We start from the raw sequence: 7,487 nt of genomic DNA, 5'->3' as shown, positions 1-7,487 counted from the left end.
GAAAGGCTCCACAAACTCCAGATCTATAGTCCCTTCTTGCTCCTCCAAGTTCCTTCTTCCTTCTCCAAGCTTTAATGCACCTTCCAAGGCAACAAATGGCTCAATCAAAGGATATAACGGCTATGGTTTGGTATCCAGGGCTAAAGAGGCAGTAGGGAACCCTAGGAAGAAGATTAAGACGTTTATATAGGCTCCAAGTCCCGAATTTAGGGTTTTCCACGCACAGACCAGACTCGCCGAGTCACCTTGGCCGACTCACCGAGTTCCTCATTGGACTCGCCGAGTCTCCCCTAAAATTAGGGTTTTCTTTCCTTTCTTGGCCTTCAAAACTTTGGGTGTTACAACTAAAGTGGGTTAGATCTGATCCCACATCGGCTGGGAAGGAGAACTATGCAATCCTAATAAGGGGTGTGGATACCTTCCCTAACACAATGCGTTTTAAATCCGTGAGGGCACCAGATCCCATAAGAACTCTGCAGTTAAGCGTGCTCGGGCGGGAGTAGTACCAGGATGGGTGACCCCCTGGGAAGTCCTCGTGCCGAGTGGCCCAAAGCAGACAATATAGTGATACATGCCAGAGGGGGATGTTAGAAATGGTATCAAAGCCAGGACACGGGTCGATGTGTTCGACGGGGACGTCGAATCCTATAATGGGGGGTGAAAGTGGGTTAGATCTGATCCCACATCGGCTGGTGCATTTTTAAGCCGTGAGGGCACCAGATCCCATAAGAACTTTGCAGTTAAGCGTGCTCGGGCGGGAGTAGTACCAGGATGGGTGTGATGGGTTTTAGCCATAAGAACTTTCCTATGTGTGCATGCAAAACCCTAATGCTTGGATCTAGGCTTTCTAATTAAACATGCTTTGAATCCAAGACTTCTAATGACTATTTAGGTGTAATAACAATATTGAAACAGATCTAGAATCATACCTTTGAATTCCTTGTTTGATCTTGTTGTCTTGGAGCTTCTAGAGTCACAATTGTCACTCCTCTAATGGCTTACAAACACCAAATAGCAAGGAGGATAATTTGGGAGAGAGGAGAGGGGAGGAAATCGGCCAGGGTTTCTATACTGTAGATGAAGTGCCGATTTCCCATTGCCATAGGGTCTATGTATACTTGTAGACTCCTTAAGGGTTACAACCTAAACCCTAATTGGATAATCTTCTCTTAAGGCTATCCAAATCCATTCCTTAGATAACCCCTTGGACGATTTGAAGCTATCCTTAGCTTATAGAATCCGTCCAATGCATATCAATATGGATTTACAGTCTAAAGTTTAACTATCAAACAATTGACAGTTTATACCCTCTTATTTAATTAATCTCCTTAAGTCACCAAATTAATTCCAATAAATTTATGACTTATCAAATAACAATATTATTATTCTTTATATTATTCCCATAATATACTAATAATATTTATTCACTCTTAATAAATCATCCTATCAAGTTGCTATGGTGAAGGCAACCCAAAAGGACCATGCACAACCGGGTCAAATACTTGCCTAATATAGTTGCAGCCTTAGACACTATTCCAACAGTCTCCCACTTGGATAAGTCTAGTAACTATATGCACAAGCACAATTCGGTTTGCAATCGTAGCTCTCAAAGACGCTGTCAAACTCTGATCTAATCAATCTTGTCCTTTAGATAAGGGATCGTACAGTCCTCTGTTAGATATCATGCTGACAATCCTATGGAATGGTTAGTCAAGCATTTAGGTTTCTCGATCTCTGATTTATTCGACATAGAACTTAATCGAACACATCAATTCAGTTCTAACCGGGCCCAGCACATAAGTCAAATCAAATCATCGAGCGGCCGAGATATCGCTTTTACCTTCTTAGATAAAAGTTACAGATAAACTTCGACTTATATGCATTTACTTATTCAATAATCAACTATACACAACAATGCGTTTTATAACATTGAGTTACCAATGCGTTTTCGCATTATCAATGTACAATCAATTAGCAAATAATAAACCATATATCTAGGTTTTAAGACTATATGATATTATCGTCTTGCGATCACCTCTTATATATCATATTCCATACGGTGATTCCAGCAAGCGCGGGTTTACTCTAATGCTCAAAACTAGTTCATAAGCACTCATGAACGTCGCAGCAACCCTTTGCTATGTCTAATACCATTTAGACAATCTATGCACCAATTCATGACAATCTTCATTCATATCTACTTCCAACACATGAACGATTGTGGACAATTTGAATAATTCGATTATTCATAATAAACTCAATTATTCTGGAAGTCAAAACATGCAAAGTGAAACAATAGCTAAAGAATTAACATAAGATAGTAACATTACTCATAAATAAAACTCCTTTATTTAATCATCAAATGTTAATTACATTTATCTATTACACGTTTCTAATACTATCTAATCTACGCTAATATCATCCTTCAGCCCAATACTCCTAGCATGCTGCAAGTGCTTAACCCTACTCAGTCCCTTCGTAAGCGGATCTGTTGGGTTATCTTCTGATGATATCCTCTTCACTATGAGTTGTCCTTCTTCTACACGATGTCTAATGAAGTGATATTTTCTGTCGATATGTCTTGATCTACCACGATCCCTCGGTTCCTTAGTCAAGGCAACCGCTCCTTCGTTATCACAGAAAATCTCCATGGGCTCCTTTATGGCAGGTACAACTCCAAGATCACCGATGAAGTTCTTCAGCCATATTGCCTCCTTCGACGCTTCGCTCGCTGCAATGTACTCTGATTCACACGTTGAATCAGCTACGGTTTCCTGCTTGGAACTCTTCCATGTCACTGCTCCTCCATTCAGGGTAAAGACCCAGCCCGACTGCGAACGGTAGTTGTCCCTGTCGGTCTGAAAGCTGGCGTCACTATACCCTCGCACCTTCAAGTCATCACTCCCTCCGAGGACTAAGAACCATTCCTTCGTCCTCCGAAGGTACTTAAGGATATTCTTCACCGCAATCCAATGTGCTCTGCCAGGATTCCCTTGATATCTGCTAACCATGCTCAAAGCGAAGGTTACATCAGGGCGAGTACAAGTCATAGCGTACATGATTGAGCCAACTGCGGAAGTGTATGGTACTCGGCTGATTTCTGCTATTTCAGCTTCGGTACTTGGACTTTGAGTCTTACTCAACTTGGCATTACTTTGTGTCGGTAATTCTCCCTTCTTCGAGTTTTCCATACTAAAACGTTTTAGTACCTTCTCTAAGTAAGTGTTCTGACTAAGTCCAATTATTCTCTTACTTCTTTCTCTTACTATCCTTATTCCCAAAATGTAAGAAGCCTCTCTGAGGTCCTTCATAGCGAAGCACTCCCCGAGCCAGGACTTTACCTCCTGCAGAGTCGGGATGTCATTTCCTATGAGTAATATGTCATCAACATATAGAACGAGGAAGCTAACTATACTCCCACTGGCTTTGACATATACACATGATTCGTCTTCGCTTCGTACAAATCCAAACTCTTTGACTTTCTCATCGAAGCAAAGATTCCATCTGCGAGACGCTTGCTTAAGTCCATAAATGGACTTCTCAAGCTTACACACTCTATTCGGATGCTTCGGATCCACAAACCCCTCTGGTTGAGCCATGTAAACATCCTCAGCCAACTTTCCGTTAAGGAAAGCGGTCTTGACATCCATTTGCCAAATCTCATAATCATGAAATGCGGCAATCGCTAGCATCACTCTAATAGATTTTATCTTCGCAACTGGTGAAAAGGTCTCATCATAATCAACTCTGGGAGTTTGAGTAAAGCCCTTCGCAACCAATCACGCTTTATATGTGTGTACGTTCCCATCCACGTCGGTCTTCTTCTTGAAGATCCATTTGCACCCAACGGTCTTACGTCCGGGCACAATATCTACCAAATTCCAAACTTAGTTATCATACAAGGATTGGATCTCGCTATCCATTGCCTCTTTCCATTTCGCAGACTCCGGGCCTGCCATGGCTTCCTTATAGCTATTAGGTTCATCAAGATTTATTAGTGTACCATCACTAATATACGTGTCCCCTTCGATAGTAATATGAAAACCATAAAACTAGGGTAGAACTCTAACTCTATCGGAACGTCTAAGAGGTAAGGATTCGTCAATTGGTTCAACCGGAGTTTCCTCCTCGGGTTGAGTGCCAGTGATATAGGTTCCTTCATCTATCGACTCTTGAATCTCTTCAAGCTCGATTTGCCTCCCACTGTCTCATTGGCCTATGAGTTCTCGCTCTCGGAAAACTCCTCTCGTCGCAACGAAGACAACATTGTCCTTCGGTCTATAGAAGAGATATTCAAAGGATGTCTGTGGGTAGCCGATGAAAATACATCGCTCACTTCGAGGTTCGAGCTTGTCGTGAGTATCTCGTCTTACGAAAGCCTCGCAACCCCAAACCTTGATATGTGCCAACGAGGGAGCTTTCCTTGTCCACATCTCGTGAGGTGTTTTGGCAACCTTCTTAGTAGGGACTCGGTTAAGGATATGGGCGGCAGTCTCTAAGGCATACCCCCAAAAAGAGATAGGTAGTGAAGCATGACTTATCATAGAGCGAACCATGTCCAACACGGTTCGATTATGCCTTTCTGCCACACCATTCAATTCCGGTGTCCTAGGAGGCGTCAATTGCGAAACTATTCCACACTCCTTGAGATAATCGTGGAATTCAAGACTTAGGTACTCTCCTCCTCGATCGCATCGAAGCATCTTGATTTTCCTGCCCAATTGATTCACCACTTCATTCTTGAACTCTTTGAACTTTTCAAAAGTTTCTGACTTTTTCTTGATTAAATAGATATACCCATATCTACTATAATCATCGGTAAAAGTCACGTAGAAGCGGTTCCCATCCTTCGTGGTTGATCTAAACGGTCCACATACATCGGTATGTATTAGGTCCAATAGACCCTCACCCCTTTCACACGTACTCATGAAGGGTGATTTAGTCATCTTTCCAAGTAAACAAGACTCGCATGTGTCATCTTCCCTAAGGTCGAATGACTCCAACACTCCATCCTTTTGGAGTTGGTCTATGCGTTTCTTGTTGACATGTCCAAGACGACAATGCCACATGGATGCTTTATCCATACTAGTGGAAGAATCTATATTCAAAACATCATTTCCTAAGTTATCAGCAATCATAACAGTTTCATAAATTCCATTACATGGTATAGCTTCAAATTAAAAGACACCATTTAGATAAGCCAAAATAGAACCATTCTCATTATTAAAAGAAAATCTAAAACCTTGTCTATATAAACCATGAAATGAAATGATGTTTCTAGCCATTTCTGGCGAATAGCAACAATTGTTCAAATCTAAACATAAACTATTCCTAAGCACTAAAGAATACACTCCAATCTTGGTCACAGGCGACGATCTTCTGTTCCACATGATTAGATTGATCCTTCCTTGCTCCACACCCCTACTTCTTTTTAGTCCCTGCACATTAGAACATGATTAGATTGTGTATATACCTGCGAAAGATGGCTTGATCTTTCCTTCCTTGATGACTTGCAGGTATTATGGGCAGCTTCTCTTCCAATGTCCTATCTTGTGGCAGTGGTGGCACTCTGCCTCCTTCGGGTTAGGGCAGGGCTTAGCGGGATCAACTTTGGTCCCACTAGAAGAGGCACCATCTCGGGCTTTTACCTTGCGATAGTTCTTAGACGAAGCCTTCCTCTTCTTTCCCTTTTCTTGACCAATAGCCAAGACAGGAGCATCAGGTGGATTGGGAGTTGGCGCAACAGACTTGTCTTTGAAGTTGCTCTCAGCGACCCTCAAGAGACCTTGGAGTTTGCTTAGGGTGACCTCCTCTTTGTTCGTGTGGTAGGTCATCCTAAATTGATTGTACATCGGAGGCAAAGAGTGAAGCACCATGTGGATCGCCAAGTCTTCCCCAAATTCAACATTTAACTTGCGAAGGCGGTCGACATACCTTTGCATCTTTTGCAGGTGCACGGTAAGAGACTCTCCATGACCCATCTTAGCGGAAATCATGTTAGTGAAAATCTCATAACGCTCTTGTCTCGCGTTTTGGTGGTATCTCTCCAATAAGTCTTGATGCATCTCGTACGGGTACATGTCCTCGTAGGACTTTTGGAATTCGGAGTTCATGGTGGCTATCATGATGCAATGTACTTTCATTGCATCTCGCTCATGAGTTTCAAAAGCGGTAATTTCAGCCGGAATAGCAATTACAGGGTTGATTTTCTCGAGCATATCATCGAGGACATACTCCTTATCCTCATAGCGAGCAATGGTGCGAATGTATCTTATCCATTCGCTAAAGTTCGTTCCATCGAAGGTGACCTTTTGGCAAAGGCTCGTCAACGTGAAAGAACTAGCAGCAGCGTTGTTTGCGTTTGACATCTACAAATAGAAAGGACAAAGATAGATTAGAATATGAATCCCTAATTATCACCCAATAAGAAAAATTAGGGCTAGGATCCAACAACAACATTTACATATTAGAAAAGGGATGCCGTAATCTAACATGCAAATAAATTGAAGGTAAGTGAATGACGATTCACTAATTCTCCACCATAAAACCTAACTATTAGTCCTAAATGTATTGAGAATTCCTAGGATCGGATGAGATTCATTGAAACTATTCAATGGCATGTTTAAATCTCGATATGCCCCTCTAGTTTGTGACTGGGATACCGAGGATCACAAAGCAGGTGTGAATTACCATGCTAATTCACATGGTGCCTTCATTGTAACGATCACCTATTCGATGTGCCGGTAAACCACACACGCTCCATCGAACTATGATAAACAATGAATCACCCTTTGCCACCTTTTCTTAGAACCAATTAGTATGCCGGTAAACCACACACGCTCCACTAACTTCTTAGCAAGGGTGCAAAGTGTAATTTCATGGGATTGTATCAATTCACTTTTCCTAAAGTAACTAAGATTGGGAAATTTTAAAATATGTGTAGTTACTTTGTATTTCCTATTATACTTTTAATGAGAGGATGAGGTTGCCCTATCCTACCCGTTCGGCTAACGACCCTCCACCGATCAAGCAAGCGGTGGGTGTGAGTGTACACCCATTAAGCGCCATTTTATAGGCCGCAACCTTATACCCACCTTATAGATCGGCTTCGTGAATGAGGCCTACTAACGGTAAGACTAGCATTTTAGTTATATATATATATATATATATATATATATATATACATATATATATATATATATATATTAATCTTGTAATATTATATTAGTATAGGGTTGTATTTTAAACCTTTTAAAATCTAGGGTTTGAAATTTAAATTGTCTAAATTAAAACTTTTAATCACAAAATATAAATTTCAAAACTTGAGGAAAATTTTTAAACATTTAAAACATGAAGGATCAAATAACAAATAATTTTAATTAACAATTAATTTCCTAATTATCTATATTTGATTTATTCAAGATTTCTTTCAAGATAATTACCAAAATAATCAAAATAATTAATTAATTATCATATAAGGAAATTAA

The 7,487-nt window shown here is 40.7% G+C and overlaps 1 pseudogene; it reads left to right on the top strand.

The window, feature by feature from the left end:
• The first annotated feature begins 429 nt into the window (after positions 1-429).
• LOC145071800 (5S ribosomal RNA) lies at positions 430-547 on the top strand (annotated as a pseudogene).
• Positions 548-7,487: the final 6,940 nt, after the last annotated feature.

This window comes from Lactuca serriola, chromosome 8 (assembly GCF_051521515.1).
Source record: "Lactuca serriola cultivar US96UC23 chromosome 8, Lser_US96UC23_V15, whole genome shotgun sequence".
Taxonomy (NCBI): Eukaryota; Viridiplantae; Streptophyta; class Magnoliopsida; order Asterales; family Asteraceae; genus Lactuca; species Lactuca serriola.
The sequence above is the reverse complement of the archived record's forward strand: the minus strand, read 5'-3'. Positions and strand labels throughout refer to the sequence as shown.